The following is a 16,135-nucleotide window of genomic DNA, read 5'->3' as shown; positions in this document are numbered from 1 at the left end:
ATCAGTTTCTACTAGGAGATGAAAGGCAAACCCAACTACAAAGTCTGGGCAACAAAATAATTGCTGTGTACAGTTTACTAGTCAGTGTATGAGATTTTGGATAAGGACTGAGCAAATAGAGCAATCTGTGAGATGTACTACCTAAATAATCCCTGGGTAATGTGAGTTGCTTACATACTGTTTCTTGCTTTTCTTTTTATTGAGGCATAGTTGATGTACAATATTATATAAGTTGCAGGTGCACTACATTCTGATTCATAATTTTTAAAGTTTATACTCTTTTTATAGTTATTATAAAACACTGCCTATATTCCTTGTGCTGTACAATATATCATTGTAGCTTATTTCATACATAGTAGTTTGAACCTCTTAATCCCCTACCACTGTCTTGCCTCTCCCCCTGTCCTTCTCCCCACTGGTAACCACTAGTTTGTTCTCTATATCTTTGAGTCTTTTTTGTCATATTCACAGTTGTTTTGGGTTTTTTTTTTAGATTCCACATATAAGTGGTATCATACAGTATTTGTCTTGCTCCATCTGACTTATTTCACTAAGCATAATGCCCTCTAAACTCCATCCATGTTGTTGCAAATGGCAAAATTTCATCCTATATTATGGCTGAGTAGTATTCCATTGTGTATGTAAATATATATATATATATGTATTATCATATCTTCTTTATCCATCCATCTGTTGATAGACATTGAAGTTGCTTCCATATCTTGACCATTGTAAATAATACTGCTATGAACATTGGGATGCATATATCTTTTCAAATTAGAGTTTGCAATTTTTTTGGTTGTATACTCAGGTGTGGAATTGCTGGGTCATATGGTAGTTCTGTTTTAACTTTTTGAGGAACCCTCATGCTGTTTTCCACAGTGCTGAACCAATTTACATTCCCACCAACAGTGCACAAGTGTTCCCGTTTTTCCACATCGTGGCCAGCATTTTTTATTTGTGGTCTTTTTGGTGATAGCCATTCTGACAGGTGTAAGGTGATAACTAATTGTGGTTTTGATCTTCATTTCTCTACTGATTAGTCATGTTGAGCATCTTTTCATGTGCCTGCTGTCCATCTGTATGTCTTATTTGGAAATATGTCCATTCAGATCTTCTGCTGATTTTTAATTGGGCATTTGTTTTTGCTGTTGAGTTGTATGAGTTATATATACAAACATAGTTTAGATATTAACCTCTTGTTAGTCATAACATTTTCAAATATTTTCTCCATTCAGTAGGTTGTCTTTTTGTTTTGCTGATGAATTAATTCCTTTGCTGTACAAAAGCTTTTAAGTTTAATTAGGTACCATTTGTTTATTTTTGCTTTTGTTTTAGGGACAGATCCAAAAAATATTGCCATGATTTATGTCAAAGAGTGTTCCACCTTTGTTTTCTTCTAGGAATTTTATGGCTTCTGGTCTTATATTTAGGTCTCTAATCCATTTTGAGTTTATTGTATATGGTGTGAGGAAATATTCTAATCTCATTCTTTTGCATGTAGCTGTCCAGTTTTCCCAAAACCAATTTTGAAGAGACTGCCTTTTCTCCATTGTATATTCTTGCCTCCTTCTCATAGATTAACTGATCATGAGTACATGGGTTTACTTATGGTCTCTCTATTCTGTTCCAGTTTTTTATGTTTCTGTTTACATGCCAGTATTATGCAGTTTTGATTAAAATAGCTCAGTAGTACAGTCTGATAGTAGTATGCTCAGGGAGCATAATACATCTAGCATTGTTCTTTTTTCTCAAGATTGCTTTGGCTATTCAAGGTTTTTTTGCATTTCCATACAAATTTTAAAATTGTTCTAGTTCTGTGAAAAATGCCCTGAGTATTTTGGTAGGAATTGCATTGAATTTGTAGATTGCCTTGGGTAGTATGGTTATTTTATATAATATAATAACCATAATATATTATATAATATTTGTATAATATATTAATCATAATATAATATAATATAGTTCTTTCAATCCACAAACATGGTATATCTTTCCATGTGTTTGAGTTGTCTTCAATTTCTTTCATCAGTGTTTTAGAGTTTTCTCAATACAGGTCCTTTAGTTCCTTCAGTAGGTTTATTCCTAGGTATTATATTCCTTTTGATGTGATGTAATCACATGATGTAAGTGGGGCTATTTCCTTAATTTCTCTTTCTAATAATTTATTGTTAGTATATAGAAATACAGCATATTTCTGTATATCAATTTTGTATCCTGAAAATTTACCAAATTAGTGAGCTCTAGTTGTTTTTTGGTAGTGTCTTTAAGGTTTTCTATGTATTTTATCATGTCATCTGCAAATAGTGACAGATTTACTTCTTCCTTTGTTATTTGAATTCCTTTTATTTCATTTTCTTCTCTGATTGCTGTGGCTTAGGACTTCAAATACTATGTTGAGTAAAAATGGTGAAAATGGTCATCCTTGTCTTGCTCCTAATATTACAGTAAATACTTTCTGCTTTTCACTTTTGAGTATGTTAGCTGTGGGTTTGTCATATATATGACCTTTATTATGATAAAGTATGTTTCCTCTGTATAAAATTTCTGGAGAGTTTTTGCAGTACATGGATGTTTAATTTTGTCAAAAGCTTTTTATGCATCTATGAAATGATCATATAATTTTTATTCTTCAATTTGTTAATGTGAAATATCACATTGACTGATTTGCAGATATTGAAAAACTTTTGCATCCCTAGGATAATTCCTACTTGATCATAGTGTATGATCCTTTATATGTATTGTTGGATTTAATTCCTAATATTTTCTTGAGGGCTTTTGCATCTATCTTCATCAGTGTCATTGAAATGAAATGTCATTTCATTTTCTGATATCTGTCTGGTTTTAGTACCAGGGTGATGGTGGACTCATAGAATGAGTTTGGGAGTATTCCTTCCTCTGCAATTTTTTGAAATAGTTTGAGAAGGATCAGTGTTAACTCATTTCTAAATGTTTGATAGAATTCACCTGTGAAGCCATCTGGTCCTGGACTTTTGTTTGTTGAGTTTTTTTTTTTTAATTACTGGTTCAATTTCATTACTGGTAATTGGACTGATCATATTTTCTATATCTTCCTGGTTTAGTTTTGGGAGATTGTACATTTCTAAGAATTTGACCACTTTTTTCCATGCTGTCCACTTTATTGGCATATACTTTTTCATAGGGTTCTCTTATGATCCTTTGTATTTCTGTGGTGTTGGTTGTAATTTCTCCCTTTTCATTTCTGATTTTATTGATTTGGGCCCTCTCCTTTTTTTTTTCTTTATGAGTCTGGCTAAAGGTTTTTTTTTATCTTTTCAAAGAACCAGCTCTTACTTTTGCTGATATTTCTTATTGTTTCTTTTAGTCTCTATACCATTTATTTATGCTCTGATCTTTATGATTTCTTTCTTTCTACTAATTTTGGATTTTGGTTGTTGTTTTTCAGTTCTTTTAGGTCTAAGTTTAGGTAGTTTATTTGAGATTTTTCTTGTTTCCTGAGGTAAGTTTATATTGACATAAACATGGCTCTTAGAACTGCTCTTGTTGCATCCCATAGAATTTGGATTGTTGTGTTTTCATTTTCATGTGTCTCTAAGTATTTCTTGGTTTCTTCTTTGATTTCTTCAGTGATCTTTTGGTTATTTAGAAACCTATTGTTTAGGGTCCATGTGTTTGTGTTTTTCAGGTGTTTTTTTTTTTCTTGTAATAGTTAATTTCTAGTCTCATAACATTGTAATCAGAAAAGATGCTTGATAGGATTTCTTAAATTACTGAGGCTTGTTTTGTTGCCTAGCAGGTGATCTAACCTGAAGAATATTGCATGTACACTTGAAAAAAATGTTTTCTGCTGCTTTTGGATGGAATGGTCTATATAACTATTAAGTTCATCTGATCTAATGTGTACTTTAAAGCCTCTGTCCATTGATGTAAGTGGGGTGTTGAAGTCCTCTACTATTATTGTTAATGTCAGTTTCTCCCATTATGTTTATTAATATTTGGTTTATATAATTAAGTACTCCTATGATGGCTACATATACATTTATAGTTGTTTAATTCTGGGATCAATCTCTTGATCATTATGTAATGTCCTTCTTTATCACTTGTAACAATCTTTTTAAAGTCCATTTTGTCTGATATAAGCATTGCTACCACAGTTTTCTTTTGATTTCCATTTGTATGGGATACCTTTCTCCCTCATTTTCAGTCTGTGTGGGTCTCTCTAGATCTGAAGTGAGTCTCTTATATAGGTAACATACATATGAATCTGGTTCATGTATGCACTCAGCCACTCTATGTCTTTTGATAGGAGCATGTAGTACATTTAGATTTAAAGTAATTAATGATATGTACGTTCTTATTGCCATCTTGTTAATTGTTTTAGGGTTGTATTTTTAGGTCTTTTTTGTACTTTTCTTTTTCTTTTGTCCACTTCTCTTGTGATTTGATGACTATCTTGAGGATTATGTTTGTATTCCTTTGTGTGTGTGTTTGTGTGTGTGTGTGTGTGTGTGTGTGTGTATCTTTCACACATTTTTGGGTTTTGGTTACTTTGAGGTTTACATATAGCAATCTATGTACATACTTGATTGTTTTAAGTTGCTTATTTCCTAATTTCAAATACATTTTAACCATTCTTTACTCATACTTTCTTCCTCTCACAAATACAGTTTTTGATGTCATATTTTACATCTAATTGGTTTCACATCTGCTTATTGTGAATATAGCTGATTTTAGTACTTATTCTGTTTTTTTTAAACATCTTTATTGGAGTATAATTTCTTTACAATGGTGTGTTAGTTTATACTTTATAACAAAGTGAATCAGTTATACATATACATATGTTCCCAAAACTCTTCCCTCTTGCATCTTCCTCCCTCCCACCCTCCCTTTTGCACACCTCTAGGTGGTAACAAAGCATCGAGCTGATCTTCATGTGCCATGCGGCTGCTTCCCACAAGCTATCTATTTTATGTTTGGTAGTGTATACATGTCCATGCCACTCTCTTACTTTGTCACAGCTTACAACTCCCACTCCCCATATCCTCAAGTCCATTCTCTAGTAGGTCTGTGTCTTTATTCCCATCTTACCCCTAGGTTCTTCATGAACTTTTTTTTTCCCCTTAGATTCCATATATTTGTGTTAGCATACGGTATTTGTCTTTCTCTTTCTGACATACTTCACCCTGTATGACATACTCTAGGTCCATCCACCTCACTAAAAATAACTCAATTTCATTTCTAAAATGGCTAGGTAATATTCCATTGTATATATGTGCCACATCGTTTTTATCCATTCATCCGATGATGGACACTTAGGTTGCTTCCATCTCCTGGCTATTGAAAATAGAGCTGCAATGAACATTTTGGTATATGACTCTTTTTGACTTATGGTATTCTCAGGGTATAGGGCCAGTAGTGGGATTCGTGGGTCTTACGGTAGTTCTATTTGTAGTTTTTAAAGGAAACTCCATACTGCTTTCCGTAGTGGCTATATCAATTTACATTCCCACCAACAGTGCAAGAGTGTTCCCTTTTCTCCACACTCTCTCCAGGATTTATTGTGTCTAGATATTTTGATGATGGCCATTGTGAACAGTCTGAGATGATATCTCATTGTAGTTTTGATTTGCATTTCTCTAATGATTAATGATGTTGAACATTCTTTCATGTGTTTGTTGGTAATCTGTATATCTTCTTTGGAGAAATGTCTACTTAGGTCTTCTGCCTATTGTTGGATTGTTTTGCTTGTTTTTTTGTTATTGAGCTGCATGAGCTGCTTGTAAATTTTGGAGATTAATCCTTTGTCAGTTGCTTCATTTGAAAATATTTTCTCCCATTCTGAGGGTTGTCTTCTGGTCTTGTCTATGGTTTCCTTTGCTGTGCTAAAGCTTTGAAGTTTCATTAGGTCCCACTTGCTTATTTTTGTTTTTATTTCCATTTCTCTAGGAGGTGGGTCAAAAAGGACGTTGCTGTGATTTATGTCATAGAGTGTTCTGCCTATGTTTTCCTCTAAGAGTTTGATAGTTTCTGGCCTTACATTTCGATCTTTAATCCATTTTGAGTTTTTTTTTGTGTGTGTGTGTATGGTGTTAGGCAGTGTTCTAATCTCATACTTTTACATGTAGCTGTCCAGTTTTCCAAGCACCACTTACTGAAGAGGCTGTCTTTTCTCCACTGTATATTCTTGCCTCCTTTATCAAAGATAAGGTGACCATATGTGTGTGGGCTTTCTATCCTCTTCCACTGATCTATATTTCTGTTTTTGTGACAGTACCATACTCTCTTGATTACTGTTGATTTGGAGTATAGTCTAAAATCGGGGGCCTGATTCCTCCAGCTCCATTTTTCTTTCTCAAGATTGCTTTGACTATTTGGGGGTCTTTTGTGTTTCCATACAAATTGTGAAAATTTTTGTTTTAGTTCTGTGAAAAATGCCAGTGGTAGTTTCATAAGAATTGCATTGAATCTGTAAATGGCTTTGCGTAGTAGAGTCATTTTCAAAATGTTGATACTAGCAATCCAAGAACATGGTATATCTCTCCAACGATTTGTATCATATTTAATTTCTTTCATCAGTGTCTTATAATTTTCTGGATACAGGTCTTTTTTCTCCTTAGGTAGGTTTATTCCTAGATATTTTATTCTTTTTGTTGCAATGGTAAATGTGAGTGTTTTCTTAATTTGATTTTCAGATTTTTCATCATTAGTGTATAGGAATGCCAGAGATATCTGTGCATTAATTTTGTATCCTGGTACTTTACCAAATTCATTGATTAGCTCTAGTAGTTTTCTGGTAGCATCTTTGGGATCCTCTATGTATAGTATAATGCTATCTGCAAACACTGACAGATTTACTTCTTTTCTGATTTCGATTCTTTTTATTTCTTTTTCTTCTCTGGTTGCTGTGGCTAAAACTTTCAAAACTATGCTGAATAACAGTGGTGAGAGTGGGCAACCTTGTCTTGTTCCCGACCTTAGTGGAAATGGTTTCATTTGTTCACCATTGAGAACAACGTTGGCTGTGGGTTTGTCACATATGGCCTTTCTTACGTTGAGGAAAGTTACCTCTATGCCTACTTCAGCAAGTTTTTTATGATAAATGGGTGTTGAATTTTATCAAAAGATTTCTCTGCATCTATTGAGATGATCATATATTTTTTCTCCTTCAATTTGTTAATATGGTGTATCACGTTGATTGATTTTCGTATATTGAAGAATCCTTGCATTCCTGGAATAAACCCCACTTGATCATGGTGTATCATCCTTTTAATGTGCTGTTAGATTCTGTTTGTTAGTATTTTGTTGAGGATTTTTGCATCTATGTTCATCAGTGATATTGGCCTGTAGTTTTCTTTCTTTGTGACATCTTTGTCTGGTTTTGGTATCAGAGTGATGGTGGCCTTGTAGAATAAGTTTGGGAGTGTTCCTCCCTCTGCTATATTTTGGAAGAGTTTGAGAAGGATAGGTGTTAGCTCTTCTGTAAATGTTTCATAGAATTTGCCTGAGAAGCCATCTAGTCCTGGGCTTTTGTTTGTTGGAAGATTTTAAATCACAGTCTCAATGTCAGTGGTTGTGAATAGTCACTTCATATTTTCTATTTCTTCCTGGTTCCGTCTTGGCAGGTTGGGCATTTCTAAGAGTTTGTCCATTTCTTCGAGGTTGTTTATTTTATTGCCATAGAGTTACTTGTAGTAATCTCTCACGATCCTTTGTATTTCTGCAGTGTCAGCTGTTACTTCTCTTTTTTCATTTCTAATTCTATTGATTTAAGTCTTCTCCCTTTTTTTATTGATGAGTCTGCCTAATGGTTTATCAATTTTATTTATCCTGTCAAAGAACCAGCTTTTAGTTTTATTGAACTTTGCTATCATTTCCTTCATTTCTTTTTCATTTATTTCTGATCTGATCTTTATGATTTCTTTCCTCCTGCTAACTTTGGATTTTTTTGTTCTTCTTTCTGTAATTGCTTTAGGTGCAAGGTTAGACTGTTTACTTGAGATGTTTTCTCTTTCTTAAGATAGGTTTGTATTGCTATAAACTTCCCTCTTAGAACTGCTTTTACTGCATCCCATAGGTTTTGGGCCGTCATGTCTCCATTGTCATTTGTTTCTAGGTATTTTTTGATTTCCTCTTTGATTTCTTCAGTGATCACTTCATTATTAAGTAGTGTATTGTTTTGCTTCTCTGTGTTTGTATTTTACAGATCTTTTCCTGTAATTGCTATCTAGTCTCATAACGTTGTGGTTGGAAAATACACTTGATACAATTTCAATTTTCTAAAATTTACCAGTGCTTGATTCGTAACCCAATATATGATCTATCCTGGAGAATGTCCCATGAGCACTTGAGAAAAATGTGTATTCTGTGGTTTTTGGATGGAATGTCCTAAAAATATCAATTAAGTCCATCTTGTTTAATGTATCATTTAAAGCTTGTGTTCCCTTATTTATTTTCATTTTGGATGATCTGTCCATTGGTGAAAGTGGGGTGTTAAAGTCCCCTATTATGAATGTGTTACTGTTGATTTCCCCTTTTATGGCTGTTAATATTTGCCTTATGTATTGAGGTGCTCCTATGTTGGGTGCATAAATATTTACAATTGTTAAATCTTCTTCTTGGATCAATCCCTAGATCATTATGTAGTATCCTTCTTTGTCTCTTGTAATAGTCTTTATTTTAAAGTCTATTTTGTCTGATATGAGAATTGCTACTCCAGCTTTCTTTAGATTTCCATTTGCATGGAATATCTTTTTCCATCCCCTCACTTTGAGACTCTATGTGTCCCTAGGGCTGAATTGGTCTCTTGTAGACAGCATATATATGGGTCTTGTTTTTGTAACCATTCAGCCAGTCTGTGTCTTTTGGTGGGAGCATTTAATCCTTTTACATTTGATGTAATTATTGATATGTATGTTCCTATTCCCATTTTCTTAATTGTTTTGGGTTTATTATTGTAGGTCTTTTCCTTCTCTTGTGTTTATTTCCTAGAGAATTTCCTTTAGCATTTGTTGTAAAGCTGGTTTGGTGGTGCTGAACTCTCTCAGCTTTTGCTTGTCTGTAAAGGTTTTAATTTCTCCATCAAATCTGAATGAGATTCTTTCTGGGTAGAGTAATCTTGGTTGTAGGTTTTTCTCCTTCATCACTTTAAATATGCCCTATCAGTACCTTCTGGCTTGCAGAGTTTCTGCTGAAAGATCATCTGTTAACCTTATGGGGATTCCCTTGTGTGTTATTTTTTGTTTTTCCTTTGCTGCTTTTAATATGTTTTCTTTGTATTTAATTTTTGACAGTTTGATTAATAGGTGTCTTGGCGTGTTTCTCCTTGGATTTAACCTGTATGGAACTCTCTGTGCTTTCCGGACTTGATTAACTATTTCCTTTCCCATATTAGGGAAGTTTTCAACTGTAATCTCTTCAAATATTTTCTCAGTCCCTTACTTTTTCTGTTCTTCTTCTGGAACCCCTATACTTCGAATGTTGGTTCACTTAGTTTTGTCCCTGAAGTCTCTGAGAATGTTCTCAGTTCTTTTCCTTCTTTTTTCTTTATTCTGCTCTGCAGTAGTTATTTCCACTATTTTATCTTCCAGATATTGTCCCAGAGGTGTCTTAAACTGTCCTCATTTTGTTTCATTCTCCTTTGTTTTCTTTCTGCTCACTTATCCGTTCTTCTGCCTCAGTTATTCTGTTATTGATCCCTTTTAGATTATTTTTAATTTCATTTTTTGTGTTGTTCATTGTTTCTTGCTTCCTCTTTAGTTCTTTTAGGTCCTTGTTAAATGTTTCTTGCATTTTGTCTATTCTATTTCCAAGATTTTGGATCATCTTTGCTATCATTATTCTGAATTCTTTTTCAAGTAGACTGCCTATTTACCCTTTATTTGTTAGGTCTGGTGGGTTTTTTTCTTGCTCTCCCATCTGCTGTGTGTTTTTCTGTCTTCTCATTTTGCTTATCTTACTGTGTTTGGGGTCTCCTTTCTGGAGGCTGCAGGTTCATAGTTCGCGTTGTTTTTGGTGTCTGTCCCCAGTGGCTAAAGTTGGTTCAGTGTGTTGTGTAGGCTTCCTGGTGGAGGGGACTAGTGCCTGTGTTGTGGTGGATGAGGCTCGATCTTGTCTTTCTGGTGGGCAGGTCTATGTCTGGCAGTGTGTTTTGGGGTGTCAGTGGCCTTTTTATGATTTTTCAGCAGCCTCTCTGCTAATGTGTGGTGTTGTGTTCCTGTCTTGCTAGTTGTTTGGCATAGGGTGTCCAGCACTGTAGCTTGTTGGTCATTGAGTGAAGCTGGGTGCTGGTGTTGAGATGGAGATCTCTGGGAGATTTTCGCCATTTGATATTATGTGGAGGTGGGAGGTCTCCTGTGGACCAGTGTTCTGTAGTTGGGTCTCCCACCTCAGAGGCACAGCAGTGACCCCTGGCTGCAGCACCAGGAGCCTTTCATCCACATGGCTCAGAATAAAAGGGAGAAAAAGTAGAAAGAAAGACAGAATGACAATAAAATAAAATAAAATAATTAAAATAAAAAATAATTATTAAGAAAGAAAATTTTAATAAAAAACTCAAAAAAAAACCCAACAAAAAATAGATGGAAATAACCCTAGGACACATGGTGAAAGCAAAGCTATACAGACAAAATCTCACACAGAAGCATACACATACACACTCACTAAAAGAGAAAAAGGGGAAAAAATAATATATCTTGCTCTCAAAGTCCACCTCCTCAATTTGGGATGATTCGTTGTCTATTCAGGTATTCCACTGATGCAGGCTACATCAAGTTGATTGTGGAGATTTTATCTGCTGCTCCTGAGGCTGCTGGGAGAAATTTCCCTTTCTCTTCTTTGTCTGCACAGCTTCCAGGCTTCAGGTTTGGATTTTGGCCCTGCCTCTGCGCGTAGGTCACTGCAGGGTGTCTGTTCTTCACTGAGACAGGACATGATTAAAGTAGCAGCTGATTCGGGGACTCTGGCTCACTCAAGCCAGGTGGAGGGTGGGGCACAGAGTGCCTGGAAAGCCTGCGGTGGCAGAGGCCAGCGTGATGTTGTACCAGCCTGTGGCACGTTGTGTGTTCTCCTGGAGAAATTGTCCCTGGGTCACGGGACCCTGGCAGGGGCGGGCTGCACAGACTCCCGGGCGGGGAAGTGGGGATAGTGCCCTGTGTTTGCACACAGGCTTCTTGGTGTCTTAGAATCTCATGCCCGTCATGCCCGTCTCTGGGGTCCACGCTGATAGCCGCAGCTTGCACCCATCTCTGGAGTTCCTTTAAGCAGCGCTCTTAATCCCCTCTCCTTGTTCACCAGGAAACAAAGAGGGAAGAAAAAGTCTCTTGCCTCTTCGGCAGTTCCAGACTTTTTCCCGGACTCCCTCCCTGCTAGCCATGGTGCACTAACCCCTTCAGGCTGTGTTTATGCCACCAGTCCTCTCCCTGCAATCCAACCAAAGCCCGAGCCTCAGCTCCCAGCCCCTGGCCACCCCAGCGGGTGAGCAGACAAGCCTCTCAGGCTGGTGAGTGATGGTTGTCACCCATCTTCTGTTTGGGAATCTCTCCACTTTGCCCTCCACACCCCTGTTGCTCTGCTTTCCTCCATGGCTCCAAAGTTTACCCCCTCTGCCACCCGCAGTCTCCACCCACGAAGGGGCTTCCCAGTGTGTGGAAACCTTTCCTCCTTCACAGCTCCCTCCCACTGGTGCAGGCCCTGTCCCTATTCTTTTGTCTCTGTTTATTCTTTTTTCTTTTGCCCTACCCAGGTACATGGGGAGTTTCTTTCCTTTTGGGAGGTCTGAGGTCTTCTGCCAGCATTCAGTGGGTGTTCTGTAGGAGTTGTTCCACGTGTAGATGTATCTCTGATGTATCTGTGGGGAGGAAGGTGATCTCAGCGTCTTACTCTTCCGCCATCTTCCCCCTCTCTGATTTTAATACTTTTGTCTTTATCCTTCCTACTAGCTTGTGTAGCATTTGGATGATTTTCTCCCTTCACTGTATATTAGTCTTTAGTGATGAGCTTTTTTCATTTGTAATTTTTATGTTTTTAGTTGTGGCCTTTTCTTTTTTGCTTAGAAGAAATCCCTCTAACATTTCTTAATGGTTCTGAACTCCTTTAACTTTTGTTTGTCTTTAAAGCTTTTGATATTTTCATCAAATGTGAAGGACAGCCTTGCCAGATAGAATATTTTTGGTTGTAGGTTTTTCTCTTTCATAATTTTAAATATATCACTCCACTCTTTTCTGTCCTGCAGACTTTCTGCTGAAAATTCACTGATAGCCTTAAGGGTGTTCCCTAGTATATTATGTGTTGCTTCTCCCTTGCTGCTTTTAATAATCTCTCCTTATCTTTAATTTTTGCTTTTTAAAATGCAATGTATCTTGGTGTGTTCCTCTTTGGGTTAATCCTGTATGGGAATCTCTATGCTTCCTGGACTTTGATGTTTGTTTCCTTTCCCAAATTAGAGAAGTTTTCAGCACTTATGTCTTCAAATATGTTCTTAAGCCTTTCCTTTTCTCTTCTCCTTCTGGGACTCTATAATGTGAACATTAGTGTGCTTGGTGTTGTCCGAGAGGTGTCTTAAACTGTCCTCATTTTTTTCATTATCCTTTCTTTTTTTGCTGCTCAGAGTCAGTTACATACACTACTCTTTCTTACAGCCAATTGATCCCTTCCTCTGTACCATTTAGTCTACTGTTGTGTCCTTCTAGTGTATTTTTCATTTCACTTATTGTATTGTTCATCTCTGATTAGTTGTTCTTTATATTTTCTGACTCTTTTTAAAAAAAATTTCTAAATTTTTGCCCTGTGCATCCATTCTTCTCCCATGTTCTTTGATAACCTTTATGATCACTACCCTGAACTATTTCTTGGGAGACTGCCTATCACCACTTCACTTAGTTCTTCTTCTGGAGTTTTACTTTGTTCCTTAGTTTGGAATATGTTCCTCTGTCCCCTCATTTTGCCTAAGTTTTTATTTCTATGTAAATGATAGGTGGGTTACATTTCCCAATTTTGGAAAAGTGGTCTTTTGTAGGGGACATCCTATGTGTCCCATCAGCATATTCCCCTCTCCTCACCAAATCTATATGTTCTAGGCTTGCCTCCTGTGGGCCATGTGGTTTGTTTTATTGTAGTGGACTGAGTACTATGGACAGTCTGTTATGCTTGGTTGGTCCCTGGCCTGATTGGTTGTCTGTCTCTGTCTTCTGTAGAAGCTGCCAGCTGCTGGTTGGTGGGGTTGGGTCATGGGGCAGATGACTGGGGAATCTTGGGGGTATCTGTGGCTAGTGCTGGCTCATTGATGGGCAGAATCTGGGTCCAGGGGACCCTGGGGCTCTGGCCCACACACAGCCTGGAAAAATTAGGTCCTGGGGATAGTGCCAGCCCACTCGTGGCCAGAGTCAGTTCTTGGGATATGGTTTCATGGCCCAGGGGTCTCAGAGTTGATATTCGATCACTCGTTGGTGGGGCTGGTTCCTGACACAGTTGGCTGTGGGGTCCCAAAGCTTGTGTTGGACTGCTAGTGAGTGAGGTCAGAAACTAGCTGTTACCAAGGTAGTATCTGACCTACCAGTGTGTGGGCAGTTTTCAACCTACAGAGCTGCTGTTATCTTGCAGGTGGTGTCTGCCTCTTAGTCAGTGAGGTTTCTCCTGAGGCTAGAGCAGGCTAACTGGTGGATGGAGCTGGGTCCCAGGGTATTTGACTGCAGGGTCTTCAGATTCCCAGGTTAGTGCCTAGACACTGCTGTGTGGAGCTGGATCTTGGGCCCTCTGATGGGAAGCCTGGTTCCCCATGGTGACTGTGGGCTCAGGAACTATTAATGCTGCCTGTCTGTGTGTAGATGAGGCTGTGTCTCTGCCCAGATACTTACTTGGCCTGAGACACCCCAGCACTGACACCTATAGACTTTTATTTCAGGACAGGTCAGTGTCTTAAGGCTAATAAACCATAAGGAGGATTTTAAAATGGTTCTTGCTAGAATCAATTTCTACATGATAGATTGATCCCTCCAGAAATGTTATCACTAGTGTCTTCATCCTCAGGTTGAAGTGTGGTTACTTCCTGTCTCCATGGGAGACACTCCAGCAGGTAGGTCTGACCCAGGACCCTTTCAAATTACTGCCTCTGAACATGTGAGCATGTGAGATATTTTGTGCACCCTCTAAGAGTAAAGTTTCTATTTTCTCCAGCCCTCTGAGACTCCTGAAAGTAAGCCTGACTGGGCTTCAAAGCCAAATGCTTGGAGACTACTGAACCAAGATGGTGGAGTAGAAGTACGTGCTCTCACTCCCTCTTGTGAGAACACCAGAATCACAACTAGCTGCTGGACAATCATTGAAAGGAAGACACTGGAACTCACCAAAATAGATACCCCACATCCAAAGACAAAGGAGAAGGCACAATGAGATGGTAGGAGGGGTGCAATCACAGTAAAATCAAATGCCATAACTGCTGGGTGGGTGACTCACAGACTGGAGGACACTTATACCACAAAAGTGCACCCACTAGAGTGAAGGTTCTGAGTCCCATGTAAGGCTTCCCAACCTGGTGGTCTGGCTACAGAAGGAGGAAATCCTAGAGAATCAGACTTTGAAGGCTAGTGACATTTGATTGCAGGACTTCAACAGGACAGGGGGAAGCAGAGACTCCACTCTTGGAGGGCACACACAAAGTAGTGTGTGCATCAGGACACAAGAGAAGGAGCAGTGACTCCAGGGGAGACTGAACCAGATCTACTGGCTAGTGTTGGATGGCCTCCTGCAGAGGTGGAGCATGGCTGTGGCTCACCATGGGAACAAGGACACTGTCAGCAGAAGTTCTGGGAAGTACTCCTTGGCATGAGCCCACCAAGGGTCTGTCATTAGTCTCACCAAAGAGCCCAGGTAGGCTCCAGTGTTGGGTTACCTCAGGCCAAACAACCAACAGGGAGGGAACCCAGTCCCAGCCATCAGCATTCAAGTGGATTAAAGTTTTACTGAGCTCTGCCTACCAGAGCAACAGTCAGCTCTACCCACCACCAGACCCTCCCATCAGGAAGATTGCACAAGCCTCTTAGATAGCCGCATCCACCAGAGGGCAAACAGCAGAAGCAAGAAGAACTACAATCCTGTAGCCTGTGGAACAAAAACCAAATCCACAGAAAGATAGACAAAATTAAAGGCAGAGGGCTATGTATCAGATGAAGGAACAAGATTAAACCCCAGAAAAACAACTAAATGAAGTGGAGATATGCAACCTTCCAGAAAAAGAATTCAGAATGATAGTGAAGATGATCCATGACCTCAGAAAAATAATGGAGGTAAATATCAAGAAGATGCAAGAAATGTTTAACAAAGACCTAGAAGAATTAAAGAACAAATAAACAGAGATGAACAATATAAAAACTGAAATGAAAAACCACACTAGAAGGAATCAATAGCAGAATAATTGAGGCAGAAGAACGGATAAGTGACCTGGAAGACAGAATGGTGGAATTCACTGCTGCAGCACAGAATAAAGAAAAAAGAATGAAAAGAAATGAAGACACCCTAAGAGATTTCTGGGGCAACATTAAATGTAACAACATTTGCATTATAAGGGTCTCAGAAGGAGGAGAGAGAAAGGATCCAAGAAAATATTTAAAGAGATTATAGTCATAAACTTCCCTAACATGGGAAAGGAAATAGCCACCCAAGTCCAGGAAGCACAGAGAGAACCTTACAGCATAAACCCAAGGAGAAACATGCTGAGACACATAGTAATCAAATTGGCAAAAATTAAAGACAAAGAAAAATTATTGAAAGCAGCAAGGGAAAAACAACAAATAAGATATAAGAGAACTCCCATAAGGTTAACAGCGGATTTCTCAGCAGAAACTCTACAAGCCAGAAGAGAGTGGCACGATATACTTAAAGTGATGAAAAGGAAGAACATACAACCAAGATTACTCTACCCAGCAAGGATCTCATTCAGATTCGATGGAGAAATCAAAAGCTTTTCAGACAAGCAAAAGCTAAGAGAATTCAGCAACACCAAACCAGCTCTACAACAAACGCTAAAGTAACTTCTTGAAGTGGGAAACACAAGAGAAGAAAAGAACCTACAAAAACAAATACAGAACAATTAAGAAAATGATCATAGGAACATACCTATTGATAATTACCTTAAACATGAATGGATTAAATGTTCCAACCA

The sequence above is a fragment of the Grampus griseus genome (genome assembly GCF_964374135.1).
Source record: "Grampus griseus genome assembly, chromosome: 8".
Classification (NCBI taxonomy): Eukaryota; Metazoa; Chordata; class Mammalia; order Artiodactyla; family Delphinidae; genus Grampus; species Grampus griseus.
This window is presented reverse-complemented; position numbering follows the sequence as displayed.